The 16,272-nt window shown below is 37.6% G+C and overlaps 1 protein-coding gene across 10 annotated transcripts in view; it reads left to right on the top strand.

Annotated features, from left to right (window-relative positions):
* JMJD1C (jumonji domain containing 1C) overlaps positions 1-16,272 on the top strand; it is a 318,019-nt gene that overhangs the window by 213,197 nt on the left and 88,550 nt on the right. Inside the window, exon 1 of one of the 10 annotated variants that reach the window (XM_049646140.1) lies at positions 15,240-16,067. The exons of 8 other annotated variants lie outside the window; for them this stretch is intronic. The gene's annotated coding sequence lies outside the window, so the exon portion shown is untranslated. Of the gene's footprint in view, positions 1-15,239; positions 16,073-16,272 lie in introns of those variants that run through there. One more of the 10 variants, XM_049646142.1, reaches the window with a different exon arrangement.

Below are 16,272 nucleotides of genomic sequence, written 5' to 3'. Positions count from 1 at the left end.
AAGTATAGTAAATACCTCAGGTTAAACATTCTCAGTTCCTTTAACCAGTATTAGTATGACTTGATTATAGACAGAGCTTCACTTTGCAGATTTCCTGCTTTTGTTTATATTCTAATGTCAATGTTTTTCTGAATGGGATGCTTTTCATTTTCATGTGAAGTGATCTCAATATACTGGGACTGTTACTTAACATATTTGGAACACTCTATAACAGCATTTTTAGCATTCACACCGCAGTACATTCTTGCCTCATAATGAGTTTCTGTTTAGCCTCATCTTTGCATCATCCAAAACCTGTGGGACAGTGCTTAACACATTGTAGATGTTCCCCTGAATATTTGTTGAATGAATAAAACTTCCTAATCCTTTTTTGCATCAAAAGCTGCCAAGCAAGTTTTACCACATATTATACTAATGTGTGCTTGTGAGGGATGGGGTGGGAGTATATGTTGCACCATACTTAAGTAGTAGCTTTTTGGAACCTAAACCTGGAGATTTAACATTTACTCTTGTTAAATATCATTGTGTAAGAGCAGTTCCTTTGTTATCTAGATAGATGCCAGGGAAAATAAAATATTGATAATTTTACTTTCCTGTGTATAATACCATGCTCTTTGGTATAGGTAGCACATTATAGGTGCTTCACAGACATTTGCTAACTAAATGAATAATGAATGGCCATGAACTTATAGTTATCAAAGCTTGTACTTTGAGAGCTTGATTCACTAGTAGTAAATGTTTTATGCTTTGATATGTCAAAATGAACATTTTGAATGTATTTTTTCACAGATGAGCATCTTAATTATAACTTCATGTATACTTTCTAGATGTCAGGGTAGGACACTTAACCTTAGTTTCCACCCTTACTCCATCCCCTAAAATAGCTACAATCAATTATATGTGATAGAAAAGTTTATGGTTCAATTTTGGTCCTTCAACTCCTTGGGCCACAGTCTTGAGCCAACTCATTCTGAGTTCATAGTTCATGTGACCTGGGAAATTTTTTTTGCTGCTTCACAGGCGGTTTTAATCAGCTTTGAAATCTTTTGTTGAATGATTAACCACACTTCTGGCTCTTCATATCTTCTCTGGAGGAACTTCCTCTTTGTTCCTCCTACTATGAGTAGAAAGTAGGGAACAATGATTGGAAACCTCATCTTTTTTAAGCATCAAGAGGAAACTACCTTTGTGGTTATATTGTTTACTATTTGGACAGTGTTTTCTCTTTCTGTGTAATCTAGGGAAGCAGCAGTGCCACTTTCTAAGCCTGCTGCTTTAACTGCTTGATAATTTTAGGAAGCGAAGACATCTTTAAATAGTTATCTCTCTGCATAATAGGAATGAGCTTAGCCTCTGCTAGCCCTAGGTTATTTGATTTTGAAAACCTGATGAGTGAAATTGATCTCTCCGTGGCTCAAATATCCCCACATTGAGAATGAACAGCTTTCCAATGTAAGCTATTTAAAGATCCTGTGCTTCCTGAGAAGGTAGGAGGTTAAGTTAGCAAAGTGACAAGGAGACTGATCTGTCAAGAGAATGTCTAAGACCTGACTGGGGCATTCTGTCCTGAGATATAGTCACAGTAGGCCAGGTGTTTTCAACCAAGATTCATGGCCTCCCAAAGCTGACTGAACCTCAGATAGCATTTTAAAACTAAGGATTCCTGGGCCTGTTCTGTGTTCTTTGTGATGTTCAGTCAGGTGCAGCCACAAGAGAAGACACAAGAGAGGCACAGGGAAACAAAGTTTATTACACTTATAGGTCATAGAGAAACAAAGTCACTGCATGCCAGAAGGGAGTAGGTTCAACCAAGTAGGTGTGGAGCCAAGAAGGAGTACAAAGATCTGTGGGTTAGTACCTTTGTTGGTGGTCTGCATGGAATAAACAAAAAAGAGCAAGGGTATTTTATTGGTATATTTGAATGTTCTTACTAGGTCAGAGGCAAGGGCAACAAGGGGATCTTGTGGGCCAGGGGCACCTGGTCACCTGGGAAGGGTACTTAGAGCTTGTTTGTGGGAATGTTGAGGCAGCAGGGGAAAGATTTGAAAAATATTTTTTAAAGTATTTTAAAAGTATAGTACCCCATTTTCAGAGTTTTTGATTCAGTAGGTCATCAGGGTTAAAACTTAGGAATATATATTCTTAGGTTCCAGATGATCTTGGAAACCCCTGAAATTGTGATGCAAAATTAGGTATTTTCATGCTTCTGGGTAAACTATAGCTTTCTTGAGACTCTTCAGAGTTCCTCAACTCCAAAAAGGTTAAGGACACACGCTTTAAGTCACTGGTTCTCAAATTACACAGTGCTTCAGAATTACTCAAAGACTTGTCACAACACAGATTGCTAGACCCCACCCCTAGAATTTCTGGTTCAAGTAGTGTGGGATGGAGCCTGATAATGTGCATTTTTAGCTAATTGTTATTGCTGATGCTGTTGGACAGGGAGCTACCCATTGAGAACCTCTATCCTAGAACTTGGTTGACACCACTCCGTGCCTTCAACATCAAGCTCTGGGAGGAAAGTGTACCTTTCAGAATTTCTCACCAATTAAAATAGTAACAAACATAATGAAGCATAACAAAGCTCAATCCAGTTCACCACCATAAGAGAATAGTAAAGAAAACTCCTTCCTGGCAAAGGAAGCAGCAGTGGAAAGTACACAGGCATTTTTAGTTGACCTATTAATTGATAAACTGGTTTCATAAATAATTGCTTTTCTTTTTTTATTTTTCATTTTTTAATGTTTATTTTTGAGAGAGAGAGAGAGAGAGAGAGAGAGAGTGTGTGTGTGTGTGTGTGAGAAAGTGGGGGAGGAGCAGAGAGAGGAAGACCTAAGGTCTGAAGCTGCTGACAGGAGAGAGCCAGATGCAGGATTCCAACTCAGGAACCCTCAGGTACGGACCTGACCCAAGTTGGATGCTTAACCAACTGAGCCACCCAGGCACCCCAACAATTGCTTTTCTGTGTGGCATTTTTTCTACGAGAGTAGAAAACTGCATAGTTCCATGATCACTTAAAATATTTTTTTTCCTTTAAGTAATGTAGCTTTTAAAGTATGCTTATGTTCTCCAAGGCCAAGTAGAATAGAACTCAAAGTTAAAACATTAAAATATAAATTGACCTGTGATAGGAAGCAGGAAATATAACCCTAAGGATTCCTGAAAGTAGGAAAACTTGTTCTATTTTAAAAATCTCCTGTAGCATGTGGTCCAAGTTGTCAATGCAGGGAAGCTTTCAAATCCCCAAGGAAAAAGCAACTGTTTGAAAAGCTATAAAGCACTACTAAATCCACAGGAGTCCAAAAGAAGTTTATTTGAGTAGACTGCTTCCAGGCTATCTGAAACTTTGAAGAAAACTAAGGCCCTGGAAGGAATCTTTATTATCCATGAAGAACCTAATTTTGAAACTTTCCTCTCTCTACAGAGATAAACTTAAGCCAGGCTTCTGGGCATCATTAATGAGTCTCAACTTTTTCATTTCCCAGTTTTTCTTGGGATTTTTGTTGCCTCATCCTTTAGAGGGAAGGAAAGTCCTTAGTGAAACAGGAACTGACCTGAATTAAGAAAACTTAGAGCTTTAGAGGGGAGGGTCTTTGTTTAAAGGAAGTGTATAGAAATTACATTAGTAATTGACCTGAAATTACATTAGAAATTGACCTGATATTACATTATGGGTTTTCATTTTCTTTGTATTCATTTGCAATATAACTTTCATTCCAGTTTTAGTATATGTGCTGTTAAAATGAGCGTGCAATATAACTTTAAATTGTACTATAACACAACATAAAAGAAGAAAAGTTCATTTTAAAGTTTATTTTTATTTATTTTGAAAGAGAGACAGAAAGCAAGCCAGGGAGGGGCAGAGAGAGAGGGAGACAGAATCCCAAGCAGGCTCTGTGCTGTCGGCCCAGAGCCTGATGTGGGGCTCAAACACATGAACTGTGAGATCATGACCTGAGCCCAAGAGTCAGACACTTAACCAACTGAGCCACCAATGCACCCCAGAGGAAAAGTTCATTTTGTCTTATTTATTTTTATTTTTATTTTTTTTAAATGTTTATTTATTTTTGAGACAGAGAGAGACAGAGCATGAATGGGGGAGGGTCAGAGAGAGAGGGAGACACAGAATCCGAAGCAGGCTCCAGGCTCTGAGCTGTCAGCACAGAACTCAACATGGGGTCGAACTCACGGACCGTGAGATCATGACCTGAGCCGAAGTCGGACGCTCCACCGACTGAGCCACCCAGGCGCCCCTATTTTTATTTTTTTAATGTTTATTTATTTTGGAAAGGGAGGCAGAGCACAAGTGGGGGAGGGGAAGAAAGAGAGGGAGACACAGAATCTGAAGCAAGCTCCAGGCTCTGAGCTGTCTGCACAGAGCCCGATGCGGGGCTCCAACCCACCAACTATGACATCATGACCTGAGACAAAGTCAGAAGCCCAACCAACTGAGCCACCCAGGCGCCCCAAGAAAAGTTCATTTTAAGTGAATCATTAATTTGTTGGTAATTGAAAGAAATCACTTCAGTACAAAAGTCTTTATGTCAACTTTTCTCTTCCATTTTAGTTTTTAAAATTTTTTTAAATAGTATTTTTTTAAAGTTTTTTAACATTTATTTATTTTTGAGAGACAGAGTGAGACACAGCACGAGTGGGAGAAGGGCAGAGTGAGGGGGGCATACAGAATCCAAAGCAGGCTCCAGGCTTTGAGCTGTCAGCACAGAGCTCAGCGTGGGGCTTGAACTCACGGACCGCGAGATCATGACCTGAGCCGAAGTCGGACACTCAATCAACTGAGCCACCCAGGTGCCCCTAGTTTTTCAACTTTACATAGCAGTATTTTGATATATTATGACTGTCTAAATGTTGGCATAAGTTATCAATAGTTAAAGAAACATGATTGAAACTTTGGTAATTTTTGTATTAACCATATTTTGAATCTAAATGGTACTTCGTATACATGATCATCACCACCTAAAATGCATTACTTTAAAAAAAATTTTTTTAATGTTAATTAATGTTTGAGAGACAGCGGGAGCAGGGGAGGGACACAGAGAAAAGGAGACACAGAATCTGAAGGAGGCTCCACGTTCTGAACTGTCAGCACAGAGCCCAACATGGGGCTTGAACTCATCAATGGCAAGATCATGACCTGAGGCGAAGTCTGACACTTAACCTACTGAGCCACCCAGGTGCCTCCTAAAATGCATTAATTTTTTAAATAAGTAAAATAATTACAATATCATACTTAATGGAAATTGTGAATCCCCCTTATTAGTTGAAAAATCCAGCTTCCAGATTGTTGCTGACATCATCAGATGATGTTTTTGACAAACAAGGAGGTAATGGGGAAATAATTGTAGAGCCTTGTTGACTTGTGCTGCACAAGAAACAGATGTTTGCCAGATGGAAATGAACAAAACTAGTAAAGAAATAGATATTCTATTCAAGTTTCCAAGAGTACAAACAGTGAAATGATTAAGAAAAATCAGAAAATACATTTTAAATTAGTTTTTGAACAAAAAATGGCCAGGTAATCAGACATATGCAAACATAAGTGCATATGTACTACTTTCTGAAGATGGTATGTATGACAGGACTGAAGACTATAAGTCATATTTTAATTTAACTTTTAATTTCTTCTGTGATTTTGTGATTAACCATTTTAACACATACTTTGCATTAATGGTTGGGTTGATTTAATTTTGTAATATTTTAATTCCCACAAAATTACATTTGCTTTTTTATCATAAGAGATAAAGGGTCTGTGGATTACAGAAATTCCATGTCACAGAAGTCTCCCATGGAGTTTTATATCTGCCCAGTGGTACAAACCTTGGTTATTAATTTATTCTGAAATAGCAGAAGTTACTATTTACTTTTAATTCTGCCACCTTTTCTAAATACATGAACATTCAGCAGTATTTGTTTTATGCTTTTATATATGCAAAAGTAGCAGTGTTTATGAAAAGTTTGACTTAATCTTATCTTCACTTTGCTCATAAACATGAAGTGGCTTAAATAACATAGTATTAGAATTTTAGAATTGGAGAGAATCTTTAGTGTTATATAAATCATTCCTTGCCAAAGCCATAAAGTGGATCCTTCAGTGATAGACTTGTCAAGTGTTTGTCCCAGGTTTTTCTTAACTGCTTCTAGTTTTTAGAAGCTTACTACTTCGTAAGTAAGTCTGTTTTGGTATGGTAATATTTAATTATTGGAAATTTGTTTATTCTTTGTGCTGAGCTAGCATTGGCTTTCAAAATTTTACTTATAAGGTCCTTCCTTTCCAGATTGCCTAGCCCTTTATTTTATTTTATTTTATTTTTATTTTTATTTTTATTTTTATTTTTATTTTTCAGTTTATTTATTTATTTACAGAGAGACAGACAATGCAAGTGGGGGAGGGGGAAGAGAGAGGGAGAGAGAGAATCCCAAGCAGGCTCTGAGCTGCTGGTGGAAAGCTAAACTTGGGGCTCAAACCCGTGAAACCATGAGATCATAACCTGAGCTGAAACCAAGCGTCAGACACTTAACTGACTGAGCCACCCAGGTGCTCCTAGCCCTTTAAGTGATTGTAAATAATTATTATTTGTCCTTCTCCTTTTCTCCAAGCAAGACATTCTCCATTCCTTTCAATGATCCTAATAATCCATGATTTTTTTTATTTATTTAAAAAAAATTTTTTTAATATTTGTTTATTTTTGAGAGAGAGGCAGGGACAGAGTGTGAGCAGGGGAGGGGCAGAGAGAGAGAGAGACATACAGAATCCAAAGCAGGCTCCAGGCTCTGACCTGTCAGCACACAGCCCGACTTGGGGCTCGAACTCATGGACCGCAAGATCATGACCTAAGCTGAACTAAGACACTTAACCATTACGACTGACCCACCCAGGCACCCCCTAATAATCCATGATTTTTAAATGTCTTTGACACATCTTAGTTTGTAATTGTTTCTCTTATATTGTGATGCCCAAACTGAACAAGATATTCAGAGATAGTATGACCAATGTAAGATCTACGGGATTATTATGTCTCTTTTTGAATCATTCTGTCATTTGTTAATTTGCTAATAAAGATAGTCAGCATGTGATAGTGTGCAAGACAAAAGATGAAGGTTAGACAGAGTACAGGTACAGGTTAAACATTCAGGTTAGAAACAGTACTATTATTTAGTATTTCTTTAACCAGTTTCAAATGCATCAAAAACTGTCATCCAGCCCATATTTCATTGACTTTACCTTGATGAAAGTAGCCTTTGTTTTTATTAGAAGACAAATTATTCTCAGTGAGTATATTTGGCTCTTAGTAATCACTGTGTATTAGTTTTTTTCATGATTCTAATTTTTCATCTTGGAGTTTTGCTGGAGTTGCTAGCATGTAGTTTGTTCCTGAATTGCCCCCTCTTTTATAAATATCAGTAGATGCCTATGTCCATACTATCTTGATAATGCCTTGATTTATTTTCAGAGACTACCAGAAACAGCTCTGAGTTTATATCCATCAAGTCAGTATGCTAACATGTAATTTATTTGAACCCATCTAAACTTGGATCGTTAGTTAATGAAAGCACGATGATGTTTCTATTCTTTGTAATAATAGAAGAGTGAAAAAAAGGACTTAATATCCAACACTAAGAAAATGCATAATAAAATTAAATGTTCATTTACTTGATTAAGTTTTTATTAGGTAGCTATTTAAAATAATGTCAATGTAGTAAAATGAAAAGAGTTTCAAGATACAATTTATAAGCTACTCCTTTTAAATTGTATCTTGGTGGTGCCTGGGTGGCTCAGTCTGTTCAGCATCCGACTTTGGCTCAGTTCATGATCTCACAGGTCATGGGTTCAAGCCCCATGTCAGGCTGTGCTGACAGCTCAGAGCCTGGAGCCTGCTTTGGATTCTGTGTCTCCCTCTCTCTCTCTGCCCCTCCCTCCCTTGCCCTCTCTCTCTGTCTCAAAAATAAATTTAAAAAAGTTTTTAATTATATCTTAAAACTTGGTAACAAATATACTTGTGAAAAAAGGGCTGAAAGTGCAATTACTTTTGAACTGGCTGAGAAAAATTGTTAAAACCAGGGGATCCTTTTTACGCATTTATTTTGTTTTCCAAATTATCTCTTTTTTTTTTTTTTTTTTTCAACGTTTTTTTTTTAATTTATTTTTGGGACAGAGAGAGACAGAGCATGAACGGGGGAGGGGCAGAGAGAGAGGGAGACACAGAATCGGAAACAGGCTCCAGGCTCCTAGCCATCAGCCCAGAGCCTGACGCGGGGCTCGAACTCATGGACCGCGAGATCGTGACCCGGCTGAAGTCGGACACTTAACCGACTGCGCCACCCAGGCGCCCCCCCAAATTATCTCTAATGTAATTATGTGATTTACTAATTTAGTTTGTTTTTTATTTATTTATTTATTTATTTTTTTTTTGAGACAGAGAGAGACAGAGCATGAGCAGGGAAGGGGCAGAGAGAGAGGGAGACACAGAATCGGAAGCAGGCTCCAGGCTCTGAGCCATCAGCACAGAGCCCGATGCGGGGCTTGAACTCACAGACTGTGAGATCATGACCTGAGCCGAAGTCGGACACTCAACCGACTGAGCCACCCAGGTGCCCCACTAATTCAGTTTCTTAAAAAGAATCCTCTACTATCCTTTATGGCTTAGTTTATTTTTAGTCTCCAGTTTATACTTGCCATATTGAAAATCATTTTCTCGACAGAAAGTAGAGTAACAAAATAGGAATTAAAGTTTCCTTTTATTTTTAACCATTAATGGTTTATGATCTTCCCAAGTGTTCTTTTTATGAACACAGCTTTAAAAACCTCTTCATGTTGAGTTGCTTTTTTTTTTTAATCCTGCTTATTTCTCCTTTCTGAAAGGTGGCATATGTGTTATTAAGGCATATTAGAAATATGTAAATTCTTAATGTTCTACCCTTTTTTCCTTGGGTGGTATATGATTTTGTAGTTTGTTATAGACTGGTTTCATTTTCCTCCATTTTATGTTCAAAGTTTAAAGTTTTATTCAGCAGATAGCAAAACACCTTCCTCTGTGCCGCTTCATGCCAACAAGCTTGAAAACAGTACAGTTTTTACACCATCTTAGAAAGTAAAAATCATTCAGCTATGAATTAGGAAATCCACGTTCTAGTCCCAGGGCTTCTATAAACAAGGTTGGTTGGCTTTTTGTGAGAGAAAGAGTGCATGTGTATGTGCATGCAAGTGGGGGAGAGGGGCAGAGAGAGAGAGGTGAAAGAGAATCCCAAGCAGGCTCCATGCTGTCAGTGCAAAGCCCAGAGCCTGATGCAGGGCTTGATGTTAGGAGCCATGAGGTCATGACCTGATTCAAAACCAGAGTACAACACTTAACTGACTGAGCCACCCAGGTACTCCAGACACTTGAATGCCCATTTCTTCATCTGTAAAAATTAGATTATTACTCTCAGGGCACCTGGGTGGCTCAGTTGGTTAAGCATCCAACTCTTGATTTCGGCTCAGGTCATGATCTTACAGTTTTTGGGTTTAAGCCCCATGTCAGGCTCTGCACTGGTAGCAGAGAGCCTGCTTGGAATTCTCTTTCTCCTCTCTGCCCCTCCCCCTATCACGTGCACATGCTCACTCCCTCTCTCAAATTAAACTTTCAAAAATTAGACTGTTATTCTCTCAAGTTCCATTTCCCTTTTTAAAAGCCCCCCCCCCCAATTATTCAGTTTTCTAATTCACTTTTTCTCCGCCTATGACGTGAAAATCCATCTTTATCTTACACAAAGTTCTCCTACTTCACTGATGTTATTTAGGGATTTTCTAAACTATCCACTGATACTGTTTATTCATGCTCCAGTTTCACACTGTTGTATTAATTAGAGCATTCAAATATGGTATGTTATTAGGGATAGTTCCCTGTCATTGATTTTTTTTTCTCTTCTTTCTCTCTTTTTACAACTTTTCTGATTATATTTACTTTTCCAGAAAATTGATTTTTTAGTTCCAAATCTTATTGGCACTTTTATTGAGTTCATGTTAAAGTTATAGAAGAATGTATAGAAAAATTACATTTTCGTTACAGACAGAGTTTTAAAGGAAAAGATCAGGTATACAGAATAGTATATGAGCAAAGGAAACAAACTAAATTATCAAACAGGATCATTTTATTAATTAATTTTGAGGTATCGACATCTCAAGTAGTGCTAGTACTTACACTGGTTTGGAAAGAAGTATGAATAACTTAGGAATGGTTAAGCATTTAGTTCTACTCATATTTGGCTTTATGTGGTGACAGGATATAAGTATGACAGTGTCCTAACAACAGTATGAAATACAAGTCTAAAAATACAGTCTGGAATTACTCACTTATTTGTAGAACGAAAAATTGATTATCTTAATGGCACATACCTGCAAAGTTACAGAGACAGAAGAGGAAATGGAACCTCATAATACTGGGAGGAAAGAAGTCTGTCTAATCAGGGAGATTCTGAAAGAGAAAACCTAGAAATGACAAACTCAAAACTACTGTAGAGTGGATGGCTTATTCAGAAAGCTTAGAAGGATAAAAACAAAACAAAGGAAACTGAATTCAGCCATATGCATATTGAAAAATATACAGACTATTTGTGTAGACTTTTTATGTTTTAGTATCCTCAACAGTGAGTTTTCTTTGTTCAACTATATGTGATTAAAATTTACCAAGGTTTAAAGAATGGACACATTTAAAAAATATTTTTTTTAAATGCTTTTATTTATTTTTGAAGGAGAGAGAGAGCCTGAGTGGGGGAAGAGCAGAGAGAGAGGGAGACATAGAATTTGAAGCAGGCTCCAGGCTCTGAGCTGTCAGCACAGAGTCCGACGCGGGGCTCGAACTCCCGAACTATGAGATCATGATCTGAGCCGAAGTCGGGCGCTCAACCCACTGAGCCACCTAGGTGCCCAAGAATAGACACATTTTGTTGCACTCCCCTCCTCTCATGACTGGGTCCATTATGAAAGATATACTGAAGAAAGGAGGGAAAGGAGCACTAATTCTCCAATTATTAATTAAGTTCTTAACAAGGCTGTAATTTTTTATTTCTATGATAATTATCTGTTTCCTACCAGAAGTGTGGAATATGGGGCGTCTGGGTGCCTCAGTTGGTTAAGCATTGGACTTAAGTTCATGTCATGATCTCACAGTTCCTGGGTTTGAGCCCTGCGCCAGGCTCTGTGCTGACCAGCTTGGAGCCTGGAGCCTGCCTCAGATTCTGTCTCTCTGCCCCTCCCCTGCACGTGCTTGGTGTCTGTCTGTCTCTCTTTCTCTCTTTCTCTCTCTCTCTCAAAAATAAATAAACATTAAAAAAATTTTTTTGAAAAAGTGTGAAATGTGCGCTAGGGTAGAATTTGTTTGTCTTTTCCTCACCATTGTTTCCTCGGGGTCAAGCATAGTGCTTGGCAAGCAAAAGATACCCCATACCTGTTGGTTGAATGACTGCGCTGCATGACTGAAGGAGAGAAAAGAGTTTAAAAAATCAGCAAGAGTAGGCCAGTATCATCTGGAAATCGTTGTAGAACTCACAGTCTGTTGAAAGGAGGAAACAGTGCTACATAATCTTTGCAGTCCCAGGAAGTTCTGCATGGATTCATTTTTGTAAAGAAGTTAATCCTTTGAACATTACCACAATGCAGTAGTTATGTGTTTGATTATATATTTTCATATATTACAGGACAATAGGGCATATTGAAAGATATTTTCCTGAATCTAGTCAGCCTTCATGTAAGGCCATATCATGTTGAAATTCTCTGAACTACTATTATTCATCTTTCTTACCTTTATGTCTACTAAAATATTTACAATGCTAGGCTATTGAACTTAGAGGCTCTTGGTTTTTTTGAAAATCTATACTTAGAGAAATCCACTTGTTTCCTTAGACTTCTACATCTATAAAGATGAGGGATTTATTTCTTTCATGACCCAAGATAAATGGAACCAAAATGCTCATTTATTTTAACTCTTAATTACACATGTAATTAAGGTTCTTACATTATTGGAAAGAACAGATTTTCTTTAGCTAGCCATACCGTGTTGCTTTCCTTTTAGCTTCTGTTTACTTTCTCACCTCTGTTGATTTATTCAGCTTGTAACCTAGAAACCAGCTAAAAAGGAAGGAAGTCAGACATGTGTATTTCTGGGCAGTAACTGGAGTAGTTTCCTCTTCCTCTAGCCTGGTTTAGCTGCCAGAGAAAACTTTTTGCCCCCCATCTTCACCCAACCAAAAAAAAAAAAAAAAAGGCAGGTGGGGAGGGGGAGAAATGAAAGAAAAGAAAAATTAGCAATAACTGTTCAGCTTACTACCTTAATCCATTAAGATATAACCCATAAGAACAACCAATCTAAAGGCCCAAAATGCTGCTCTCCTCAAAATGGTGCTTTTTGCTGTCTGAAAGGTGGCATCTACCATCCCTAAGGAGTTCTAAGAACAAGAGAAAAATTAAGGAGATTTGATGTAAAAGCTGAGCAATTTATTATATGCTTGCTACCAAGTATGTTCTCTAAATTGTTATTTCACTGTTTTTATTTGTGTTAGAAATACTAATACTCTGTTACCAGAGTACCAGACCAAACTCACATTGATAATGTTTTTAAAAATATTTAAAAACATTTTTTAAACTGTATGTCAAGCCCAATTTATTAAATAGATATTAAAAAGATATTTATGGCTTTCAACTAGTTGCATCTTTGTGCCCCACTCATTTGCATTGAAAGTTGACTTATAGTATTTCTTTATCCTAATGGAGAAGTATTTAATTCAGCCATGATATAGTATGAAATAAAAATGAATGGTTTTTCTTTACTAATGTTACTTATTTTTATTTTTAAAAAATTATTGCATTTGGGGCACCAGGGTGGCTCAGTTGATTAAGCTTACGACTTCAGCTCAGGTCGTGGATCTCACTGCTTGTGAGTTCAAGTCCCACGTCGGGCTCTGGGCTGACAGCTCAGAGCCTGGAGCTTGCTTTGCATTCTGTGTCTCCCTCTCTCTCTCTGTCCGTCCCTTGCTTGCACTCTGACACACTCTCTCTGTCTCTCAAAAATAAATAAACATGTAAAAAAATATTGCATTTTATGTCACTAGGAGTATATAAATATCGTGGCAGGTGGATTGTTAGCTAACTGTAGTTCTATGTGCTGTTTGATTCTGTAGGGGGACGGATAGTACTTGAGGAGAAAAGACAGCTGTTTCTAAGTATACGTTATATACAGTCAAACCTGAATTTACGTGAGCTTGTAAGATGAATCCTATGAAGTATTAAACTCATTCTCTAATGAACAAGAAATTGTAGAAATGTAGTGTGAAATGTATTTAAAATGTGATGTTTTATAATATAATAGCCTGAATTAAACATTTGATGTTTCTTGTGTTATTGGAGGGTCAGAATAAAACTGTCATATTTATCCAGTTGTTGTGGGCTTTTTTGTAAATGACATTGTGAATTCTTTTCATGTATGTTTTATATTCATGTGTGAAGTGATTATGAATGAATTATTGGAATGGTGTGTATGAGGTAATATGCAGTTGATTTATTAAAAAAAAAAACTGTTCTAGGGGCACCTGCATGGCTCAGTAGGTTAAGCGTCTGACTTCAGCTCAGGTCATGATCTCACTGTTTGAGCCCTGCATTGGGCTCTGTGCTGACAGCTCAGAGCCTGGAGCCTGCTTTGGATTCTGTGTCTCATTCTCTCTGCCCCTCCCCAACTTGCACTCTGTCTCTTAAAAATAAATAAATGTAAAAAACAAAACAAAACAAAACTTTGTTCTAAAGTTGTATTTTAGTACTATTAGTCTTTTAAAGTTGTATCTTACTAATATTTTTAGAATAATCATTATCCATCTCTTTTATCCTTAAAACAACAAAAAAAGGTTGAGAGTTTTGTAGGTACAGTCAGTCATATACCATATACTAAATTGAAAATATCTTTTCAGTAGTGAACCTGATGTTTTCTGTGAAATGAAACTGGTACATCTGGAATAGGTGTAGAGAGTCAGGGCATTGGCTGGTGGTGGGAAGTTTTTTTCTTTCTTTCTCTCTCTCTCTCTCTCTCAGAGAATTCCAAGTAGGTTTTGCACTGTCAGCATAGAGCCTGACTTGAGGCTCGAACCCAGGACCTGAGCCCAGATCAAGAGGTGGATGCTCAATCCAACTGACTGAGCCACCTAGGCGCCCTGGGAAGTTTTTCTCTTAATATGATTTGATGAACTGGTTGGATATGCTGTATGAAAAAAAATGTCAATTTTTAGGTTTATTAAAATTGAGGGTGCCTGGCTGATTTACTCAGTGTAGCATGTGGCTCTTGGTTGTTAAGTTCAAGCCCCATGTTGAGTGTGAAGATTACTTAAAAATAAAATTTTTTTAACTTCTTTTTTAAATGTTTATTTTTGAGAGAGAGGAGAGAGAGAGAGAGCAGGGGAGGGGCAGAGAGGCAGGGGGGCAGTGGGGACAGAGGTTCAGAAGCAGGGTCTGTGCTGATAGCAGAGAGCCCTATGCAGGGTTTAAACTCACTGAGATCCTGACCTAAACCAAAGTTGGACGCTTAACCGACTGAGCCATACAGATGCCCCCAAAATAAAATCTTTAAATAAAATTGGGAGATATCTGTGTTTGATATCTACAAGATATCAAATTTATAATAAAAGAACATTCACGTCATTTAAAAATAAGTGTTTTCTTATACTCACAGATATTTAACATTCTTTTTTCAAATTCAGTGTGTATATTATACCTACAGCACACTTCTGAATCTAGGCTTACCTCATTTCTGGTGCTGAGTAGCCATGTGTATCTACTGGCCACCATATTGGACAATATAATTCGAGATTAGAAAGAAGTTAAGAGCATATGTTACGTAACACATCAGAAAAATATATTTTATGCTTTCAACTTACAGGTTTTTATAACTGTGAATTGTCTAGATTAATTGTTTTCCTAAAGAAAAAAAATGTTACAGGAGTATCTTTTTAAATCTGCTAAAATAAATATTACCAGTTTTCCTTTCAAGTGTTGTTGTCATTTGATTTCATTTAGACTGTTAATCCAAAAATGTTTATAACTCTTTTTCCTGAGAATTTTTTATGGCACTATATATTTAAGGACAAATGATTAAACTAAAAATAGGTACTCTAAAACAAAGTATTTTCAGTGGTCTAATGTTATGCTTCATTTTTGCCAACTTGAGAGATGTTTACATATTATTTGTTTTCTGCACTTTCTCACCTTGGTAAATCTGGAAAGCAAAAACTTTGTATTTGCATTTGCTTTACTGAAAGAGACAGTAAACTTGAGGTCTCCGTCTCACCACTAGTCTGTCTTTGTCTGTTGTTAAAATTATGAGCCAGTCTCTATGGCCGCAGCCAAATGAGTAATCACCAGTAATGTGACTCGTGCTGGAAGTGACTCCATCAGCACCTGTGACGGGGGATTAGTTACAGTTTACAGAGCACCGCCCCTTCCCTTCTCTCAGTGTGCCCTAAGCCAAGTAGTCTTTCTCATTTGGGTGTCTGCACTGTTGGAAGCTACTGCAGTGTGTTTCCACGCAGACAGAGTACAGTGGGAAAGGCTTTCTCTAGCTGATGGATGGCTGTTCTCTCTATTTGGAGTATCTCACTGGTTATGTAAGCGACCTCGGGAGAAATTATCCTGACCCAGATCGGAGGATGCAGTAGTGCTTCAGCTGCAGGATTTCTTAGTCGTTAACACCACAGTGCTGATGACAAAGAGCGAGTTGTAATCCTCATCGCTGCCAGGGCTGAGCCAGAGCAGACAGAAAATCGTCGTTTGCTCGTCGGAGACTTGTTAGGTTACAGCTCTGCTTCGTTCTGTGGTCTTGGCTTTTCTTCCTATACAATGACGACGCTGCAAGTGAGCTCAGAAATGCTTGGTTTGAGAGCCATTTGCCTGTGATTTTTGAAGACTAAAGAAGTATTTAGGCTAGATAAAAAATCCTGCTCAAGAGTGAAATGGAAATGTCAGCTACTTCTTGACCTTTAGAGCGGTGTCGTGGATTTCTGAGATTTAAAGATACTTAAAAATTTTAAAGAACAAAGTACGGTTTGTATTTTTCTGCTTCCTTTTTTCTTTTGTCTTAATTTACATTTGGTTTTACTTCTCAGCCTTAGGAATTAAGGTCACTGCCTTTTATTGATCGAGCCTTAGTGTTCTTAGTTTTAAGAAATTTTAACTATCTCGTTTGTTTAGAAGGAATTATTGTGTGTGTAGTAATTTCATAACACTGTAAAAAGATTAAAAAC

Source organism: Panthera uncia, chromosome D2, assembly GCF_023721935.1.
Source record: "Panthera uncia isolate 11264 chromosome D2, Puncia_PCG_1.0, whole genome shotgun sequence".
Lineage (NCBI taxonomy): Eukaryota > Metazoa > Chordata > Mammalia > Carnivora > Felidae > Panthera > Panthera uncia.
The sequence above is the reverse complement of the archived record's forward strand: the minus strand, read 5'-3'. Positions and strand labels throughout refer to the sequence as shown.